The sequence below is a fragment of the Meriones unguiculatus genome, chromosome 2, assembly GCF_030254825.1.
Source record: "Meriones unguiculatus strain TT.TT164.6M chromosome 2, Bangor_MerUng_6.1, whole genome shotgun sequence".
NCBI lineage: Eukaryota > Metazoa > Chordata > Mammalia > Rodentia > Muridae > Meriones > Meriones unguiculatus.
Window position 1 is genome coordinate 119,466,367 of NC_083350.1, and position 22,692 is coordinate 119,489,058.

The following is a 22,692-nucleotide window of genomic DNA, read 5'->3' on the forward strand; positions in this document are numbered from 1 at the left end:
CACATAGAAGAATTTTATGAAATGCTGACTGTAAGACAAATCGGAATGTTGGTGAGCTATTAAAGCCATTTTTATGTACAAATACAGCATTTTGAAGGTGGAGTATCATTCGGAGTGAGAGGTAACATAGATTCACGGCCCTATCTATGTACACGGTCTGCAGGGTTTTACTGCTCGCTCAGACGGCCCGGATCTGCGCAGCCAAATGGGAGCATGCCAGAGCTCTCTTCCTGAGAGTGACACATAGTTCAGGGCATTTAGAGACGGGAAGAAAATGGATTCAGGTGTACTTCCACTGAGGACTTTTCCTACTATAATACCTACTCGGTACACAGTGCGAAAACTATCAGCCCATTTCAGATATGGCAGCAAAAAACTTATCTAGTTCTTCTTCTCCTTCTCCTGTTCCTCCTCCTCCTTCAGAGCCCATTTGCTTTTGCCTAGCCACTTACTTGATCATAAACTATGAAAATGGCCCAGGAACCAAATCATGTTTTTCAGCTGTTAAGATTATTGTAGAATGCCCTCAACCTTCACATGCCACTAAAGGGGCCGCTTTCTCTAACAGAATGGGGGCGGGGCTTAAGCTCAAGTTTTTGTTGTGTGGCCAGCATACACGTATACATTCTATACCATATACCATGTCATCGACTTTACGCCTTTCTCCGCTGGGTCTCGGTTAGCATGCTGAAGGCAGGTTCGTCCTTTATAGCAAAAGGTATCAAGGTACTTCTCCCCCTGCCGTGACCATGGCCGTCAGGCGACACTCCCATCTCAGGGAGCCACACCTTCAGCCATCAGGGAGCTGAGCCTCCAGCACTTGCCAAGCCAGAGGAAGCCCACTCACACATTCACGCGTTCAACTTGTGAAAACACTTGAAGCCCTCTTCTAAGAAAACAGAGTATAAAACCACATTGAAGGCCTCTCAGTACTAGCCTGTTTAGGCTGGGCTTTCAGTATCGGGTGTATTTATAATTGATTAGGGTTTTTATTTTTGTAACTTCTTGTATTGTAAAAATAAAAAAAGATCAACTTGTTTCTGTAGGGTGTTCTAGGACTGTTCTGCTTTTTACGAGGTTAAAGAAAATGGAGGTGGCCTGGCAGTGGTGGTGCACATCTTTAATCCCAGCACTCGGGAAGAAGAGGCAGGCAGAGCTCTGTGAGTTCCAGCCCAGCCTGGTCTACAGAGTGAGTTCCAGACAGCCAGGGCTACACAGAGAAAAACTGTCTCAAAAAATAACAAACAAACCGAAAAGAAGAAGAAGGAAGGAAAGAACGAAAATGGAGATGCTATTGCTTCAAGTAGTGTTGATTTTTACTTCTCACTGGTATGAATGGGGTCTTCACTCAGTAGAACCATACTTAACTGGCTTGTGGGAAGCTCTGGCCTAAAGCCTCAGCAGCACAGAAAGAAAGCAACCCTATGCCTCAAGTTCTGAGTTGTGATCTTTTCCTGCAGTGCAATACTGGCTGGCATTGTGCAGTGGCTCTGGGACTTTATGACAAAAACTCTCCGTACACTGCCAATTAACAACCAGAAAGTTAGGTACATAACATGTGCTTTCAACCTAAGATATTTCCAACTTATCTCTACCTGGAAACACCTCCACTGTGTTTGCTTCAGGGCTTGAGAGATGGCTCGGCAGTGGTTAACAGCACTTGGTGTTTTTGGAGAAGACCTAAGTTCAGCTCCCAGCATTCACATCATGGGGCTCTCAACTGCCTGTAAAAATAAATCTTGGGGGGCAGGGAAGAGGAAGTATCCGAATCATTTCCTAACTTTGAGGAGGCTATTTTAGCTCTTTATTAGCATACACTAATTGCACATAGCAAAGAGTTTCATTTTGATATTTTCATTCATGTTCATAATGCACTTCCATCCCATCTACCCCAGGACCCTCTCTTCCTCCCTCCCACTACTTCCCCTGATCTCCATCCTCTACTCAGCTTGTCTCCTTCCATGTTTCTCTTCCATACACCCACTCAGCCCATCTCCACTCCTCCCAACCCTCTATCCCCTCCACCTGTGCCCCAATGAGTTATTCTAAGTGTTGCTCACTGGAACAAGGGTAAGGCATGTTTACAGTAGTATGGGCACCTTCCCAGTGGGTATACCAAGGAAGAAAATATTTCTATCTTGGCAACTATTAACTACCGATAGGTACCCCCCCGGGGGGGTCATCTCTCGTGGCCAGATGATGATAGGCCCAGCTGTGTGCAGGTCTTAGATAGGTAATCATGGCTACTATGAGTTTAAGAGTGCTACAACCAGCCGGGTCGTGGAGCATGCCTTTTATCCCAGGACCCAGGAGGCAGAGGCTGAGGGATCTCTGTGCTGGTCTACAGAGTGAGTTCCAGGACAACTAGGCCTACACAGAGAAACCTTGCCTCGAAAACAAAGCAAAACAAAACAAAAAGTGCTACCACGATGCCTTTGCCTGGAAGACGGTGTTCCAATTTCGGCTCCTCCTTTGATTCTTACAATATATAAACAAAATTTTTGTTGTTTTTATTGTTGTTGTTTATTTGAGACAGAGTTTCTCTATGTAGCACTGGTTGTCCTAAAACTCACTATGTAGACCAGGCTGACTTCAAATCCAGAGATCCATCTGCCTCTGTGTCCCAAGTGCTAAGATTGAAGGCGTGTGCCACCACTGCCTGGCACGAGAGACTACTTTTTAAGCCTTTTCGTAGAAACCAAGCCAACAAAATGTATAAATGTAGATATTTAGCGATTAATGTTTATTTTATAGAATTGGCACTCGTGACTGTGGTGACCTATGAAAGGTTTTGTTTCAGTTTGGGTCAATAGGTTCTAGCAGAAATCCTTCTTCCTCTGGGTCAGTGTTCGATGCAATAAGGCTGTTAGCCAATTGGATGAGGTCCAGTAACATTATGAAGAGTAAGCTGCTTTACCCAAAGTCCGCTCATTTAAATGTTAATCTCTTCCAAAAACACCATCACAAGAAACATTCTGAATAATGTTTAACCAAATATCTGGGCAGCATGACCCAGCCAACTTGGTATACAAAATTAATCATCACAGTTGTCCTACTTGTTTATATCATGGTTGCAAAATTGGAAACCATCTTCCGTGGTTAGAATGCCTAAGCCTGATCCAGGTTTAACTGCAACGCTGGAACAAAGAAGGCCCAGCAAGTGTATGCTGACGCTTAAACTGAGCTTCAGGCTAGCAAGATGGCTCGTCAGGTAGAGGTGCTTGCTGCCAAGCCCATGACTTGAATTTCATCCCTGGAACCTACGTGGTGGAAGGGGAGAACCAAGTTATGCAAGTTGTCTTCTGATTTCCACATGTGCACTGAGGCATTCTCTCTCTCTCTCTCCCTCTGTCTCTCTCTCTCTGTATATGTGTGTGTGTGTGTGTGTGTGTGTGTGTGTCTGTCTCTATTGCTCTCACATGCTGTAAAACAAATTTATGTTACTGAATTAAATATCCCTGGTGGTTTCTGGAGCAGAGCTGGATAAGGGAGAGTAAGGTTTATGTGAAAGCTCTGGTGGATTGTGCAACTTGCCCTACTGGCTTCCCAGCTACCCGTGTATGCCATCTTGGAGGAGCTTTTTGGCTTTGATGTGACTCTGCGCTTGCTCAGCTGTGCAAAGAGAACAGTAGTAGCTACTTGTGGTAAGTTTTGCTTTCTTAAGGCAGCGGTCACTGCTCTTCCCCTGTGGACCCACAGTGAGCTGGCATTTTTTCAGTGCTCCTGCAACCTGAGGAAGCTACATGACTTAGCCTTATTGGTGAAATGTTGTAGAACTGACATGTACCAGCCAGGTATGGTGTCCACACCAGAGATCCCAGGACTTAGGAGGTCAAAGGCAAGAGGAGCAAGAGTTCATGACCATTCTTCTCAGCTTCCATGTGTTCCAGGTCATGTACTACATGAGATGCTATTTCAAAAATAAAAAACAAACAAACAAACAAACAAAAAACCAACAGGTCTCCCACCACCCCTCTCCTTCCCCCCAAAAAAGGACCCAAGAAAATAATCAACTTGAGTCACTTTCAAGATGAGATAGTAAAAGGCCAATATCAGCTCCCAAAGTCTTTCTTCCTATCTTTCCTTCCTTGGCAAATGATTCCTGTAAAGATGATAGCCCTAGCTGGGCACGGTGACTTGTCCTTTGAATCCCAGCATATGGAAGGCAATGTAAATAGAGCTCTGGTTTACCTATAGAGTTCCAGGGCAGCTAGGACTACAGAGTGAGACCAAACATATTTCAAACAAAACAAAACATACCCCCCCTCACAACAAAACAACAGCAAAAAACACTTTAGTAGGGGGCTGGTGAGATGGCTCACTGGGTAAATGCACTTGCTGGAAACAGTCTGGCAACCTGAGTTCAATTCCCAAAACCCTAGTAAAGGTTGAAAGACAGAACCACATCCAGTTCTCTGACCCTCACATACGGACTGTGGTGCAAATGCCTCCATGCATATTATGCACACATGCAATATTCATAAGAATATCAATCACTTAACTGAGCTAAAACTTTAGAAGTCAGGAATGAAGGTGCATGCTTTTAATACCATCTACTTGGAAGGCTGAGGCAAGAGCTACTCAGGAGGCTGAGATAAGAGGCTTGCTACCTTGAAGGGCAGCCTGGCAATTTAGCAATATCCTGTTTCAAAACAAAACACAAAGGAATGAGGAAGGTCTGGGGGTGTTAGCTTAGTGGTAGAGTGCTCACCGATCATGGAGAAGGCCTTGGGTTTCATTCTCAGTACAGGGAAAAATACTTTCACAGGGCTTCGGGGGCTGGAGAGAGAGCTCCGTGGACAATCCTGTTTCAAGAGAAAGAGAGAGAAGAGAGAGAGAGAGAGAGAGAGAGAGAGAGAGAGAGAGAGAGAGAACTGGGATCCACAAGATGGCTTATCAAGTAATGAACTTGCTACACAAACCTGAAAACCTAAGTTAAATGCCTGGAACCCAAGTAGCTGGGTGATTGACCTTAGGAGGTATATCTCTGGGAGGTGACTGGGTGATGTAGGTAGAGTTTTCATGAATGAAATGGGCACTCTTTTGAAAGAGGCCTGAGAGACATTCCCTCACTCCACATGGGAAGACAACGATTAATGAGGAAAGTGGGTCCTATGAGGTGCGAATCTGCCGATGCCTCAATCTTGGACCTTCCAGCCTTCAGAGCTATCAGAAATAAATTTCCACCACCAAATCTATTCAACCAGTAGGCCCCACTGATGGTGTTTGTTACAGCAGCACCAACATGCCGAGACAATCGTAATAGTTTTGAAATTTTAAAAAATATTCTGGTTATGTTTTTATTATATATAGGATCCAGTTTTTGACCTACTTAAATTACATAAAAATTTATTTTATGTTTATTTTGTATATTTGCTTATTTTTATGTCATGTGTGTGGTGTTTTCTCCTTACATGTCTGTATACCACATGCATGCACTGCCCACAGAGGTCAGAAGGGCCCTGGAACTGGAGCTACAAATGGTTGTGAGCCAACATGTGGGTGGGTGCTGGGACTTGAATTCAGATCCTCTGCAAACTCAATAAATGCTCTTACCTGCTGAGTTATCTCTCCAGCCCTTACTTAAGGATTTAGATACTACTGGGGATATAAGTAAAATGCTTGCCTAGTAAGGCACACACAGAGGACGATCTAAGTATTGCAAAAGGTTTTTATCTAGAGAATTGTATGCTATCACTTCCTAGAGACAGTCCTTCCTAACTCTTCTGCTCCAATTTTCACCCAAAATACATTGATCTCCAAGAAGCATTCAAAAATAAATCATTAATAAATACTGAGTACATAGTATATACAAAATACCATTCAAAAAAAGGCACGGGGGAGGGGGGAACAGAAACTTAAAAATCCAGGCCTGAAGATGTAGTATAATGGAAGATAAAGATTTCAAATGCTATATTTCAATATGTGTGTTAAGCATTACAATAGGGATGTTTACAAGGTCAAACAAAAACTCCAACTGTGAGGTCTGGGGATACATTCAGTGGTAGATGTCCACCCTTTATTCATAAGGTCTTAGGTTCAATTCCCAGAGCCAGACAAAGAAGGAAAAAGGGGAGAGAGGGAACCAGAGCAAGAGGAAGGAATGAAGTCTCTGTGTTGGCAAGCTCCTCATTTTTCTGACACTGTGGCTGAACTTACCTCCTCCTCTCTTCTTCTTCCTTGATTCCTCCCTCCCTTCCTCCAGTCCTCCCTCCCTTCCTGATAGGTCCCTTCTTGTCTTTGATATGGATGACATGGAATCATAAATCAGTTTCTGTGGGGTAGATATTTTAACAATATTAACTCTTCCAATCCATCAAAGTGGAATGTGTGACCATTTGCTAGTGCCTTGTTTTATTCATTCATTCTCTTCGTGTTCTTCTTCCTTATTTTTTGCCTTCAATTTCATTCATTCATTCATTATAACTTTGTGCACCATTGCATACTGTGTGCAGTTCAGAGAATCACTTTGTGGAGTTGGTTCCCTTCTTCCACTTTTACATGGGTTCCGGAGGTGGTTGATATTATTTGTCGTCCTCCCTCCTCCTCCTCCTCCTCCTCCTCCTCCTCCTCCTCCTCCTCCTCCTCCTCCTCCTCCTCCTCCTTCTCCTCCTCCTTCTCCTCCTTCTTCTCCTCCTTCTTCTCCTCCTTCTTCTCCTCCTTCTTGTCAGGGTTTTGCTGCATAATCTAGGCTGATCTTGACCTTGCTCATTGGCCTAGTTCACTGTGGGCTTTTCATACATAACATCTAATATGCTTTGGTCATTTCCTTCTGCTTCTACTAGATGGAGGGATTTTTATCTTGTTGAAGTTTGTCAGGCAGGTTTTAAGCACTTATTAAGACTCCTGTGAGACTTTTTTTTTTTTTTTTTTTTTTTTTTTTTTGTGGTCCTGTAGTCTGCTAGTATGGGTTACCATGGTAACTGATTTTCACATGCTGAAATCCTCACATAAATCCAGCAACTTGGTTATAATAATGTATGATCCTTTTCATGTGCTATTGGATTCAGTTTGTTGGATTTCATTGAGGATTGTTGCATTTATTCCTCCTTCCTCCACCTCTTGAGTTCTGGGATGACAGGTGTGTGACATCACACACAGTTTAAGAGGTTTTCTCTCATACAACAAACAGTATTTTTTTTCAAATCAGCAAATAATTATATATAATTGATTTCATTATAGCATTTCATATATATATGTATTATAGTTACCTTCTCTTGGCTCCCTCCCTCCCACTGATCCTCTTCCTCTTTCCCAACTAGTCCTCTTTTTTTTTTTTTAAAGATTTAGTTATTGAGTCATCTCTCCAGCTCCCCAGCTAGTCCTCTTTCTGCTTTCTTTTTATTTTATGGGGAGTGAATGAATTTAATCAGAATTACTTCAGGAGCACGGGCAATTTAACAATGGCAACAGTACTAAAGAAAACCTCTCTCCCTCTCCCTGCAACTCTTAACTGTCTATAGATCCTCAAGGAAGAGAAAGACATGATAAGGTCCTCCTCTTTTCATGGGAGACTGTTAATAGGCCCAATCTTGTATTAGTCTTATGCAGGTAACTGCAGCTTCTGAGAGTTCCAGGGTGCAGCAGCCCTGTCATGCCTGAAACACAGCAGTCCTCACTGCTCCATCTCGGGCTGTTAAGTTCTTTCCACACCTTCTTCTTCAGTGTTTTCTAAGCCTTGGAGGGGATTGTATCCATGTCCTGTTTATGGCTGAGCATTGTATAGTCATAGTCACTTATTCTCAGCTCTGAGTACTATATTCTCTTTGGTAACTGCTGCCCACTATAAAAAGCAGCTTCTCTGACTAGAGCTGACAGCAGCACTGATCTCTGGTGTGCGTGTGTGTGTGTGTGCGTGTTTATAAATCTAATAGGCACGACATATCCATTTAGCAAAATGACAGCAGTACCTTCACTTGAACCTTTCTATCAAGAAGTGGCTTATCTCCTCCGCCATGGGGGCTTTTGTCTAGGATTACAGCAGCAGTCCTCAATCCTCTTCTTCACAGCAGGCCTGGAATCTAATCAAAGAGTGATTTGTTACACCCCAAACAATCTTGCCACTATTGGGCCAATAGTCAACAATGCAATACACAGGGTCCACGGCTGAGTAAGATGATAATCCTCCCCAGAGGCTTGCACAGCGCCGTATATCCACTATGAACATTAACCAGCAGAGTTCTAGCTTGTTTTATTTTATTTTATTTTATTTTTTATGTCTTACTATCAAGGTGTATGGTGTCTTAAGTAAGACAAAGTAGGCATTTAAGAGAAAAAAAACCTTTTGATTTTACATTTGAGAAAGAAGTCTGGGTGAGGTGACATAACTAGCAAGTAGCAGGGGCAGGATTAGAACTAAGATATGTTTAACTTTTGTCTGGGAGTTCAACTCTCTTACAATATAGCATGGCAGTCAACCAATTATATATTACCTGAGCGTGGTGGCACAGGCCTGTAATTATAGGCCTCCTCTGAAAGGATGAGGAAGGAGGACAGAGAGGGTGAGGCTAGCATGGATTGCATAGCAAAACACTCTCTCAAAAATTACATTAATCAACTTCATAAGAGTGATTGAAAAATATTTTTTAAAAGATTTTTCTTTGGATCAAGTAATACTAACTCCTAACAGCTGCTGACTTAGCACTTTATTGCTTAACCCGACAGGAACATCTATGCGTAAAATCAAAGTGCACAGTTCTTGTCAAATATTAGCAATGGAAAAATAAAACATTAACTGAATATTTTTTTCTTCTCCAAACAACAGTAACTATTCAAGAAGTCTAAGCTTCCACTTCATTATTTTGGCTACTTTTTATGAATTTGACAGCTGTGCATTTGGAATCTGTCCAGATTCTATTTGTAGCCAAATCATGTGAACAAAAGGGTCTGTACATCTGTTTCTTCACAACTCTAGAGTACTCTGCATTTGCAGATTGCCTTATATAAGTTAGAAATGTTAGTGTGTTGTTACCATAGTGGCTTTTGCAGTGTTTGCACTTTTTTTAAATGAATATGATAATGAGGCAATATTTTTTATGGTTTTCTACTTGGTTAACTATAAAAAATAATATGCATTAATTGTACTTTATTCACCAGTTGCAGTGGTGCACGCCTATGATCCCAGCACTCATGGAGGCAGAGGCAGGTGGATCTCTGAGTTCGAGGCCAGCCTCGTCTACAAAGTGAGTCCAGGATAGCCAAGGCTACACAGAGAAACTCTGTCTCAACAACAACAACAAAAACTGTGCAGCCATGTATCATTACAACACGGATATGATCTTTTTGTTTTTACCTCACAAGTGTCAGTGATGTAGATCTATGTGTACCTGTCTTACTTTTAACTAATAGAGACCATTTTGCTCTACAATTTTCTCTGCTCTTAGTTTGGTTATCTTCAAATGGCATAGTTTAGTAATTTAAGAGAGTAAAGACAGCAGTTTAGATGTAAATAATGTCTGGCCAAGGATTTGGCTAACTGTGAAAGCAAAATTACTGAGATTGTGAGATCACTAAGTATCCATTGAGTTTGTGATCTCTAGAAAGGAGCTGACATTCAAAAGGAAAGTTTTGAGCTGGGGATGGCAGTGACACCTATAATCTCAGCACTTGGGAGGTGGAGGCAAGAATATTAGTTGTTCAAGGTCATCCTCAGCCACACAGTGGGTGAGTTTGAAGCCAGCCTGAGTTACATGGGACCAGTCTCAAAAACAAAACAAAACAAACAAACAAACAAAAAAAAAAAACAGAGGCTGGAGAGATGGCTCATCTGTTAAGAGTATAACCTAGAACTCCTGCTCGGATGTAGCCCATGGTAGCTCAGTATCCAGTTGGGTTCCCTGGTAAGGGGAACAGGGACTATTTCTGACATGAACTCAATGGCTGGCTCTTTGACACCCCCCCCCCTTTAGGGAGGAGCAGCTTTGCTAGGCCACAGAGGAGGACATTGTAGCCAGTCCTGAAGAAACCTGATAAGCTAGGGCCAGATAGAAGGGGAGGAGGACCTCCCCTATCAGTGGACCTGGAAAGGGGCAGGGAGGAGATGAGGGAGGGAGGGAGGGAGGGAGGGAATGAAGGAGTGGGCTACAGCTGGGATACAAAGATAATAAACTGTAACTAATATTAATAAAATAAAATAATAAATAAAGAAAAAAGAGGAGAAAAAACTTAGAATTTACTATATATATGTATGTATGTATATACTTTTGGTATATATGAATACCATGAAGTAAGGTGTTCCACAAATAAAATTTAATAGCTATCTGAAAAAAAAAAAAAAAAGACTGCTCACTGCTCTTGAAAGAGGTTCAGTTCCCAACATCAACACCAGGGTCCCAGGAACCTAAAAACTGCCTATAACATCCAGGAGGTAGTTAGCTCTCTGACCTCAGCAGGCTCCTGCATGTACATGACGCACATGTCACACATGTACATGCATGTGACACTCAAGCAGTCACATACATATCTACCTTAAAGCAAAACAAAACAGAAACTGGACGAGAACAGAAGAAGGATGAGGCTTTAAATAGGTGGTTATTAACCATAATCTATTTCCAGAAAGTATTTTGTAGGACTAGGGTTGGGAATCTAATTAAAGCTGCGCACATGAGAATAACAGGCAGAAGTAGGTCTCCCATTGTGATGGACTGAAAGCAGACAGGGGAGACTGTCAGGAGAGCCCAGGGCAGAAGGATGAACCTTGAAGACATACAGTTGAGGAACTTTCTTGGAACACAAAGTTGTCTTTCTCAGGCCAGTGAGAGGGCCTAGCAAGTGGCGGTGCTTGCCTCTAAGCCTAACAACCTGGCTCGATCCTGGGGATCCACATGATGGGAAGAGAGACCGACTCCCCCAAGTTGTCCCCGGAGATCGACATGTGTGCAGTGTCCTCTAAAATAAATAAACGCAACCTAGTAAAAGCTGTCTTTCTCCACCTTGTCATCCCTGGGCACCTGGTCAGAAGATCTGGTAGAAGACACCTCCATAGGGTTGTCACTGGAAGAGGTGGGCAGAGAGCCGCTCCCTGGTGATTCTGAAAAGGCATGCACGGCACCTTCAGTCTCTGAGAACAGCGTGAATGAAATGAGCTTTGAAACTCTTGTAGCTTACAGAGGTAAGGCTCCTTGCATTTATTTCAGAACAAAGGAAGAATAACATACAGATGTGTGATAACTGTGTGACAAGGGTAAGGCTAACACTAGTAAAAATGGCAGCTTATTAAGTTGAAAGAATTATAACATGGCTCAGTTAGTAGAATGCTTGTTTTCTATGCTCAAAGCCTTGTGCATGATCATCAACTCTGAATAAACCAAGTGTATTTGCTGATACATGTCAATAGTCTTAGCTCTCTGAAAAATATAGGCAGGAGGATCAGAAGTTCAAGGTCATTCCTTGACTGCAAATTGACTATGAGTCCTGGCTGGGCCACCCAAGACCCCTGCCTCAAAACCCAAAACCAAACCCAGCCAAACAAAAAGAGAAAAACAAAAGTCATTTGGGCATTCTGTGGAGAAATTACAGGCCTGGTTTTAGCAATACTGTATTAAGGAGCAGTCAAAGTTTGAAACATTCTACATGTAATATTAAAAAAAGAAGTAGGACTTTGATTTAAAAAAAAAATAAGCAAGGTGCGGCTGGAGAGATGGCTAAGCAGTTAAAAACACTGGCTGCCCTTCTGGAGAACCTGGGTTTGAGTCCCAGCACCCACGTGATAGCACACAACCACCTGTAGCTGCAGGTCCAGATGATCCAATCCCCTCTCCTGGCTTCCATAGGCGCTGCACGCCTGTGGTGCACAGACACACACACAGTCAGAACATCTGTATGCATGAAGTTAAAATGTAATCTAAAAACATTCAGAGCACCTGGTGTATTCCTTTGATCTTAGCAGCGGAGGGCCGAGGCAGGTAGACAAATCTCTGAGGGTTTAAGGCCAGATTAGTCTACAAAGTGAGCTGCAGACCAGTCAGGGACTCATAGCCAGGCCCTCAAAGAAAAAAAAAAATGCAAAGTACAATCTCTTTGCTCTATAGTTAGTTGCAACTTTGGGAATATAGAAGTTATGATATTCCTATGTTTATTTTTTGAGATATTATAATGTCGATAAATTGTGATAAGCTGCTTTTCTTATATACCACCCTAGAATTGGAAAAAAAAACAAAACAAAACAACCACAACTGGGAATGTCTATGTCATCCACATAGTAATCTGAGAAAAGTGGATTTTTATTTGCTCTGTTGGTTTTGTTCATTAGGGATAGAGCATGGCTGCGTGGTCTTGGCTGGCCTGGCACCTGCCATGTGGACTAGGTTGACCTTTAACTTTAGGCGAGCCTGCTGAATCTGCTTCCAGAGGGCTGGGATTAGATACACGAGCAACACACTGGGCTTCTTGTTCACTTTAGAATTCGAGTTTAGGATGTTTTATTGGTTGAGTTAAAACTCAGGAGCCAATCCTTATATCCTGAGCCTCAATTTCTAGCTATTTTTAGACAAGCTGTTAAAACTCATAGCACCTAATTTTGAATAGGCTATGTGGGTGGAGAGAGTAGGCAGGACTTTTCAATAAGACTTAATTGTTCCTAAGCTGTGAATGCATAATTATGTAATTTGTTATGATGAATTTTCATTTTTAGACTTCTGCGGTAGGAATTGCTAATGCTTTTGTGAAATCACATAATTCTGATTTGTATAGCTTTATATCATCAGCTCCTAAGTGTACACTAATTACTGACTGTATAACAAATCATCTTCACTGGTACCCTGTGCAAATTTAAAATGAAAGTGTCATTATGAAGAAAAACACTTAAAATGTCGGAGTAGCACAGTTACTTCAAAAGAGAACACCTAGAGAATATTAATATAATTTTGCCCTGCATGGATGAAAAAACAAATGGCTGGGTACAGCATTTTCAGTTTCTAAGGCATATGCCAGATAGGAAAAAATAGTACAAATACAAAGTAGTTGGATGAGGTCTGTTTAACAGATAGATAGGAAATAAAAATCTGGTTAGATATATTTCTGATATCAAGCACTCCTTTAATATCACTTTATTCTTTTGAAATTATTATTAAACCAATATTTAAGAGTAGTATGGTTGCACCTAGTGAATGCTTTTTAGAGTTTTGCAGATGTTGGGAGTGGGGATTAGATTTATTGATACGTTGCTTGCTTAGTGAGTATGAAGCTTTGGGTTCTGTCCTTAGCATCATACAAGTGCCTGTGACAGCAGCGCTCAGGAGAATGGAGGGTCAGAAGTTCAAGATCTCTCCCAACTACATGGTGAGTTCAAAGCCAGCCTGAATACCTAAGACCACTCCACTCCATATATATATATATATATATATATATATATATATATATATATATATAAAGCTGGGTATGGTAGCACACACAGAGGTAGGGGAATCTCTGTGAGTTCCAGGCCAGCCAGAGCTACACAGTAAGACATGGTCGCGATACATTAAAAAAAAAAAAAAAACTTTTGTAAAGTTTAGAAAAGATTTATTCATTTTGCATGTCTCTTGTCCTCAGAAGCCAGAAGAGTGGGTTAAATATCCTGGAACTCGATTTATAGACAGCTGTGAACCATCACACAGGTGGAAAAATGGAAACTGGGCCCTCTTGAAGGGCAGCTGATGCTCTTACCCACTGAGCATCTCTGCAGCCCCGACTTTTTAAGATACCTTGCCACTTCCAATGCTCCTTCTTCTCAATTCTCAGGCCTTCCATTCTGTCATACTTTTTTTTAATAACTAAAAAAATTAATTTATTTAGGTCTTTCTTTAATGCTCACATTTGCAACTTTGCTGCAAATTCTGCCTTTGCTTTTTTGAAATTACTTTTATTTTATTTTGCAATATGAGTTTGTTTGTTTTTGTCTTGTTTCATTTTCAGTGTTAGGGTTGGAACCTAACTTTTTTACTTTGAGTCAGGTGCCCTACTACAGAGCTATATCCACAGCTCTGTATTTTTTTTTTTTAATAGCCTTTGCCCAGGCTGCCCTTGAACTCACTGAGTAACCCAGGAAGGCCTTGAATTTATAATCTTCCTACCACTCAAATCACTGGGATTATAGAATTTTGTCATCACACCCAGCTAGCCTCACTCTTGAAGGAGTTTTTCAAGGTGTCCTAGAATTAGGCTGACAGGTTTTTTGTTTTGTTTTGTCGTTTTGCTTCGGGAGACAATCTCACTACGAACTCCAGCAAGCCCAGAGTTCACTATGTAGCCCAGGCTAGCCTCCAGCTTACAAATCCTCCTGCCTTTGTGACTGTCACCGAATACTGGGATAGCAGACATGCTTGACTACACCTATCTAGTCATGTCCTTGAGGCCAACTGAACATGTCCCACAGTCTTCTGGTTCCTACTGCTGCTGAAGAAACTAGTCTTTGCCACTTTGAAGGCTTTCCTTTTGGTTTTGGTATTCTGCAGCTTCTCTGTGGTGTATCTAAGTGTGGACTCATTGTTCTTCAAATTGCCTAGGATTTGGAGCGCTTCCTAAGTCTGTGGGTTGGAGTCTATCTTCAGTTCTGAAAAGTTCTCAGCCATTATCTTGTCAAAAATTGCTTCTGCTTATTGTCTTTTTGCTTTCCTTCCAAAGCCATAATTAGATTTATTTAAAGTCCCACAACGTCTTCAATTGTCACTTTGATTCTCTTTCATACATATTTCCTTTACATAGTTACAAAGAAGTCTTTTTTGTTTTTAATTTAAAATGAAACCTCTTCCTCCCTTCACCCATGTGTGTGTCTGTGTGTGTGGACATGTATACAATGTACGTTAGTGCAGGTGCCCTCAGAAGCCAGTGGTGAAGCTCAGGGGCTTGTGGTTCATCCATGTGAGTCTTGGGGACTGCATTCAGGTTCTCTGCAAGAGCAATCCGCACTCTAAACTGAGGCGTCTCTAGAGCCCCATGTCTTTTTGTTTGGGGTGTAAGTTCTTGGGTAGTTCAAGCTGGCTGTTAATTCACTGTTAACTGATCATGGCCTTGAACTCCTGATTGACCTATCTTCACCTCCGTGGTCATGTGCCACCACAGAAAATCTCCTTTCTTTTTAAAAGTCTACTTTTCTGTTGCACTGGGATCCTTCTTCATTTCTATCTTCCATCCGCCAGCTCATATTTCAGCTGTGTCAAATAGATTAATACACTTCTTCACTGAATTTTGCAATACTTTTTCTCAATTACTCCTTTCAATTCTACTTAGCAGTCTTTGGAGATAGTGCACTCGGTGAAGTGCTTGGCATACTAGCAGGAGGACTTGAATTCAATCCCCAGGACCCACATTAAAAAATATGCTCAACTATAATGCTCAGTGCTGGGGAGGCAGAGACAAACAGATCTCTGGGGCTCAATGGCCAGCCAGCTCAGACTAATTGTTGAGCCTCAGGTCATTGAGGGACCCTCTCTCAAAAAAAAACAAGGTGGGAGGTGGTTCTCCGACCTCTATATGCAAACATGTTATGCACGTGCCCATATATATAGCATACACACATGTTCACACACACAGGAAAATTTGTTTTCCTAAAGATTCTCATTATAATTTAATGTTGTCTTCACATCTTTTTTTTTTTTTTTTTTAAAGACAGGGTCTCACTATGTAGCCCTGGCTGGCCCAGAACTCACTATGTAGACCAGGGTAGTCTCAAACTCACAGAGATCCACCTGCCTTTGCCACCTGAGTACTGAGATTAAAGATTAAAGGTGTGTGCCACCACTCTAGCTTTCACACTTGTCTTTCATTCGTGTTTAACTATTGTTATTTTACAGTTTGCTCTCCATAAATCCAGTATTTTGAGTCCTTCAAAATATTGTTTTATATTAGAATGACGTTTCATTAATTGTATCTCTTTCCAGTTATGGTTTCTATTGCTTCCATGAGCACCATGACTAAAGCAACTTGGAGAGGAAGGGTTTATTCAGCTTACATGTCTACATCATAGGTCATTATAAAAGGAAATCAGAGTAGAAGTCAAACAGGGCAGGAACCTGGCGGCAGGAGCTGATGCAGAGGCCCTGGAGGAGTGCTGCTTACTGACTTCTATAAGAAAGCTTAGCCTGATTTCCAAAGTGGTTTTACAAGATTGCACTCCCACCAGCAATGGTGGAGGGCTCCCCTTTCTCCATATCCTCTCCAGCATGTGTTGTTACTTGAGTTTCTGATCATAGACTTTCTGATCAGTGTAAGATGGAATCTCAGAGTTGTTTGATTTACATTTCCCTGATGACTAATGATGTTGAGCATTTCTTTAAGTGCTTCTCTGCCATTCAATATTCCTCTGTTGAGAATTCTCTGCTTAGCTCTGTACCCCATTTGTTAATTGAATTATTTGATTTGCTGGTGTCTAATTCCTTGGGTTCTTTATATATATTCTAGATATTAGCTCTCTATTAGATGTAGGGTTGGTGAAAATCAGAAATAAGTGTGGCGCCAAATTGGGAATAGTACTACCTCAATATCCACCTATACAATTCCTGGGCATATACCCAAAAGACACCCCACCATTCAATAAGGACATTTACTCAACTATGCTCACAGCAGCTTTCTTTGTAATGGCCAGAATCTGGAAATAACCCAGATGTCCCTCAATGGAGGAATGGCTACAGAAATTGTGGTACATTTACACAATGGAATACTACTCAGCTATTGAAAACAATGAAGTCATGAAATTTGCAGGCAAATAGTGGGATCTAGAAAAGATCATCCTGAGTGAAATATCCCAGAAGCAGAAAGACAGGCTTGGCAGACATGCACATATAAGCAGATATTAGCCGTTTAATATAGGATATCCATCTACAGACCTCAAGAAGCTAAATACTAAGGAGGACCCTAGAGAGGATGTTTAAATCTCATTCTGACTGGCCAACAGGATAGAAACCAGAAGCCGTGGAAGACAGGAAACAGGATGCAAGACTACTATAGAGGGTCCTCTGAAAGGCTCCACCCAACCCGGGACCGAAGCAGATGCTGAGACTCAGGGCCAAATTTTGGACAGAGCGCAGGGAGTCTTACGGAAGAAGAGGGATGTGGGGTTAGAGGAACATGGAAGGGGCAGGAGCCCCACAAGGACACCAACGAAGCCAAAGGATCTGCGCCCAGGGGGTCCTGCAGAGGCTGATGTGCCACGTGAGGATCATGCATTGAGAGGACCTAGACCCCTGCTCAGACGTGGCCGACTGGCTGCTCAGTCTCCATGTGGATCTCCGAGTGAGATCATGTATCATGAACTTGGTTTCCTGCTCTTTCATCCCTCACCCTGGTGAGGGAATGAAAGCTTTTTTTAAAAAAAAAAAGCTTCAGATGAGGAAAAGTATCTCCAGAGAGGACTGCTGTGTGCTTTGCAGGTGTCTGAGAACTCACTCAGGCAAAATCAATAATTATTAGATTAAGGTTCTCTGGGATTATCCTGGTACTTGGGTGACAACTGGATCGTGGCTCCAAATTCTCAGATATGATTTTGCTTCCCCAACTTCCCCCTTTCCCGGTCTCCATTAGGTGCCAAGGTTTAAGGTTATTTGCTTATTTTCTTATTTGTAGACTCCAGAGGAGAAGAGCATTGGCAAAGACAAGCTCATTTTTAACAGATCTTGACAAGGACTAATCCTCGGAACTGCAGCTCTTGTGCTTATCTCCCATAATGCCATGTGGAGAGCAAGGCTCATTTCTTTTTTTTAGGTCAGATCAAAATGCAGGGGAAATTAAGGGGTCACTGGAAGGGAAAATAACTGCTTACCCAGCACTCTGAGCATCTTGCCAAGAATTTTCAAAGTGCTTGCAAAGGGCTATAATCGCTTTTCTGAGAAACACACACACACACACACACACACAAACAAGATTATGAACTATGTTTATAGTCAAAAATTGTCTTCGCTTCTCTGTGAACCCTGAATGACGAGTATTCCTTTGAACTTTTTTGGCCTGTGCTTTTGTTTTACAGCTTGCAAACTGGTATAGTGAGCCTCATAGCCCTTTTAAAATCGTACTTACTAAAGAGCTGTTTGGATAAAATAAGTATATACCAAAATATTCAGTCTTTTAAATCTTTTGAACAATGTAAAATGAAAGGTCACCAAAATCACATACTGGGTTTTGTTTTGCTTTCTGTGACAGGGTTGTATCTACAATCCAAGCTATCCTAGAACTCACTATGTAGCACAGGCTGGTCATGAGCTGGTCATGCTCAATACTATTGCTTCAGCCTTTTGAATGCTGTGGTTACAGGCAGTCATCATCATACCTGGCTTTATAGCTACTGTTGTTTCTTCCTAGAGAAGCTCACCCTGACCCTGACCCCAGCTGCAACACACACACTACTATCCTGTTCCTTTTGTTTGTTTCCTTTTTCTTGAGACATGGTCTTAGGTAGCCCACTCTAGCCTTGAGCTGGTTGTGTAGATAAGGCTGGTCTTGAACTCCTGATCCTCCTCAGTCCACCTCCTAAGTGCAAACATTACAGGCCTATGATCATGCCTGGAGAGATAGATTTCAGACAGCTGTTTACCGTCTGGCTGTGTGGTTTGTTGATTACTTCATCTTTCTAAATAGATGCCTAAACACTATTTTCCTATAGTACACTTAGCCTTTAGGCCACTAATTTGTGGGCTCACTTCAGATAGCATATAAGATTATGTTATATAAAGGGCCATCTTAAAGTCTGTGATTTGCAACAACAACCAATCTTGTTGTTTTACTCTGGTTTAATGTCAGTTGCTGCATCACAAAGTAGGCAGGTGAGCTTCTGCTCTTCACTCTCCCCACATTTTCCATATTCCCCAGTCTCAACTCCAGTGCTGTAGCAGACTATCCTTTGTAGCCGCTTCATACTCCCTCCCCTTTTGCCCAGGGGGCTAAGCAGATCTTACTGGGACACCTTGCTTTTCTCCCTCTCAAGGCTCCCCTCAGAGACCCCATCCCCATTCCTAAGCATCAGTCCATAATCTCTTTTAAGATCTGACAGAAGAGACCTCAAGCCAAAACTAATCAGAAGAGATAGGGAAGGACATTCTCATCAACAGGACATTGTGATTTTAACACACCAGACACAAGGGCAACTAAGTTCATAGAAGAAACAATACTGCCGGGTGTGTGTGTGTGTGTGTGTGTGTGTGTGTGGTGGTGGTGGTGGTGGTGGTGGTGGTGGCGGCGGCACAAGGCTTTAATCCCAGCACTTGTGAGGTAGAGGCAGGATCTCTGTGAGTTTGAGGCCAGCCTGGTCTGCAGGAGTGAGTTCCATGACAGCCAGGACTACATAGAGAAATCCTGTCTCGAAATACCAAAACAAACAAACCCAACCAACCAGCAAACAAACAAACAACCCCCCCAACCCAAACTCAAACCAAACCAAACCAAAAAGAAAAAAAAAATGAAAGAAAGAAAGAAAAAAAAAAGAAAATAAACACTACTACACCTTAAATTGCATAATAGACAGGTTATCAAGACAAAAACTGAACATGAAAATGCTAGAGATAACTGAAGTTATAAACCAAATGGACCTAAAAGATATTTACAGAACTTTTCACCCAAACACAAAAGAATATACCTTCTTCTCATGGAATTTCTCTGAAAACTGGCCACATACTTGGACACAAACCAAGTCTTAACAGATACAAGAAAATTGAAATAACACCCTGCATCCTATCTGACCACCACAGATTAAAGCTGGATATCAACAACACCAGAAACTACAGAAAGCTTACAAAGTCATGGAAAATGAACAACTCCCTCTCTACTGAATTAAAAAAATAGGTTAAGATAGAAATTCAGAATGAAATTGAAAACTTTCTAGAATTGAATGAAAATGAATACATAACATACCCAAACCTTTAGGATATAATGAAGGAAGTCCTAAGAGGCAAGTTCATAGAACTAAGTGCCTAAATAAAAAGACTGGAGAGTTTTCATCCTAATGACTAAAGGAGATACTTGAAAGCTCTAGAACAAAAAGGAGATAGAAAGACCTGGAGGGGACAGGAGCTCCACAAGGAGAACAACAGAACCAAAAATCTGAGCACAGGGGTCTTTTCTAAGACTGGTACTCCAAACAAGGACCATGAATCAAGATAACCTAGAACTCCTGCACACATGTAGCCCATGGCAGCTCAGTGTCCAAGAGGGTTCCCCAGTAAGGGGAATAGAAACTGTCTTTGACATGAACTCAGTGGCTGGCTCTTTGATCACCTCTCTTTGAGGGGGGAGCAGCCTTACCAGGCCACAGAGGAAGACAATGCAGCCACTCCTGATGAAGCCTGATAGGCTAGGGTTGGATGGAATGGGAGAGGGACCTCCCTTATCAGTGGACGAGGGGAGGGGCATAGGAGAAGAAGAGGGAGGAACGGTAGTGTTGAGAGGGTACTAGGGAGGAGGCTACAGCTGGGATACAAAATGAACAAACTGTAATTAATAAAAAAAAATAAATCTTTTAAAAAAGAAGAAATCACACTGAAAATGAGTAGATTGTAAACAATAATCAAACAGATGACTAAATCAACAAAATAGAAACAAAATAAATTACAAAGAACCAGTGAAACAAAGAGTTGGTTCTGTGAGAATATCAATAATACTGAAATGTCCTTATTCAAATTAACTAAAAGGTAGAGAGAAAATATCCAAATTTAAAAAATCAGAAATGAAAAGGGGGACAGAACAACAGTTACCAAGGAAATCCAGAGAATCATAAGGAAGTACTTTAAAACCTATATTCCACCAAATTGGAAAATCTAACAAAATGGATACTTCTCTCAATAGATATCACCTATCAAAGTTAAATCAAGAGTGGATGAGTAATTTAAACAAACCTATAACCTTGAGTGAAATAGCAGCAATCGTTAAATGTCTCCCAACCAAAGAAAGCCCAAGGCCAGATGATTTTATTGCAGAATTCTACCAGACTTTTAAATAATCATTAATGCTGATACTCATCAAATTATTCAATAAAATAAAAATAGAATGAACATTGTGTAATTCATTTTATCAGGCTACAGTTACCCTGATACCCAAAGGACATAAATACCAAGCAAAGACGAGAACTACAGACCAATGTCTTTTATGAACATAGGTACAAAAATACTCAATAAAATACTTGCAAACTGAATTCAAGAACACATCAAAAAGAGCACTCACCGTGATCAAGTAGGCTGCATTCCAGAGATGTAGAGATGGTTCAACATACATAAATTGACAAATGTAATCCACCATATAAATAGCCTGAAAGACAAAAACCAGAAGAAGCCTTTGACAAAATTCAACATCCCTTCACAATAAAAGTCCTGAAGAGATTAAAGATACAAGGGACAGATCTCAAAATAATAAAGGCAATTTATAGCAAGCTCTCAGGCAACATCAACTTAAATGGAAAGAAACTCAAACCAAGTCCTCTAAAGTCAGAAATAAGACAAGGCTGTCCTGAGGGCTGGAGAGATGGCTTAGCAATTATGAACACTGACTGCTCTTCCAAAGGTGCTGAGTTCAATTCCCCGCAATCACACGGTGACTCACAACCATCTACAATGAGATTTCACGCCTTTTTCTGTCTGATGCCCTCTTCTGTCATGCAGGAACACACACAAATAGAGCACCTATATACACAAAAATATAGAAATAAATAAAGTTTTTACAAAAGTGTTTAAGGCAATATTGTCTCCATACCTATTCAATAAAGTACTTGATGTCTTAAGTAGAGCAATTTGAAAACTGAAGGAGATCAAGTGGATACAAATTAGAAAGGAAGAAGTCAAAAGTATTGTTATTTGCAGATGATATGATAGTAGACATGAGTGACCCTAAAAATTCCACTGGGAAACACATACAGCTGATAAACATGAGCTTGGTACAAAACTAACAAAAATCAGTAATCCTCCTATATTCAAATGACAGACTGAGAAAGAAACCAGGAAAATGATATTATTCACAATAGCCTCTGATGGGAAAAATAACTTTAGGTAACTCTAACCAAACAACTGAAAGACTTGTATGATAAAAGCTTTAAGTCATTAAAGAAGATATCAGAAGATGGGAAGATCTTCCATGCTTACTGTTCAGTATGATAAATATAGTAAAATTCGCCACACTACCAAAAGCAATCTACAGAGTATGTGTAATTGCTGTCAACATTCGAAAATAATTCCTCATTGATCTTGAAAAGATTATCTTCAGCTTCCTATGGAAATAGAAAACAAAGCAAGACAAAAACTAGTGTAGCTAAAACAATCCTGAATAATAAAAGAACTGTAAGTATCACCACCCTGATTTTAAGTTGTACTACAGAGCTATAGTAATAAAAAGCTGCATGGTATTGGCACAACAATTTTGACACATTGGTCAATGGAATTGAATTGAAGACCCAGACAGAAATCTACCCATGGACGACACCCCAATCCCTTCCCACACCCCAACACCTGGTAGGAGAGAAAAGAAGTTAGTGGGGAAAGGGGGCAAAGTTCTCTTAGGCTACTTTCTGCTGGTTAAGGTCATTGGAAATCCAATCCTTGTTTCAGAACTTCTCCAACTTCTTGTCAAACTGCAATAACAGCAACAAGGAACAGTGCGGGGAGGGGCCTGGGGGGAGTACCAGCAGCCTTCTTCTTTCTCAGAGGTCCCCTTCTCTCTGTGTGCTCTGGCATTTTTTCCCTCTCCAGAGTCCTCAGATTTAAACTATCTGCAGCTGGCAAAGAGCCCCTCTTAGCACCTGCACCA

General features: G+C 41.3%; 1 long non-coding RNA gene across 1 annotated transcript; it reads right to left on the reverse strand.

The window, feature by feature from the left end:
- Positions 1 to 2,751: 2,751 nt before the first annotated feature.
- LOC132652181 (uncharacterized) lies at positions 2,752 to 21,262 on the reverse strand. The gene is made up of 5 exons (XR_009589656.1): positions 21,121 to 21,262; positions 7,911 to 8,021; positions 4,712 to 4,805; positions 3,788 to 3,910; positions 2,752 to 3,260 (listed from the first exon to the last, which is right to left on the reverse strand). It is a non-coding gene; the product is annotated as an uncharacterized LOC132652181 (long non-coding RNA).
- Positions 21,263 to 22,692: the final 1,430 nt, after the last annotated feature.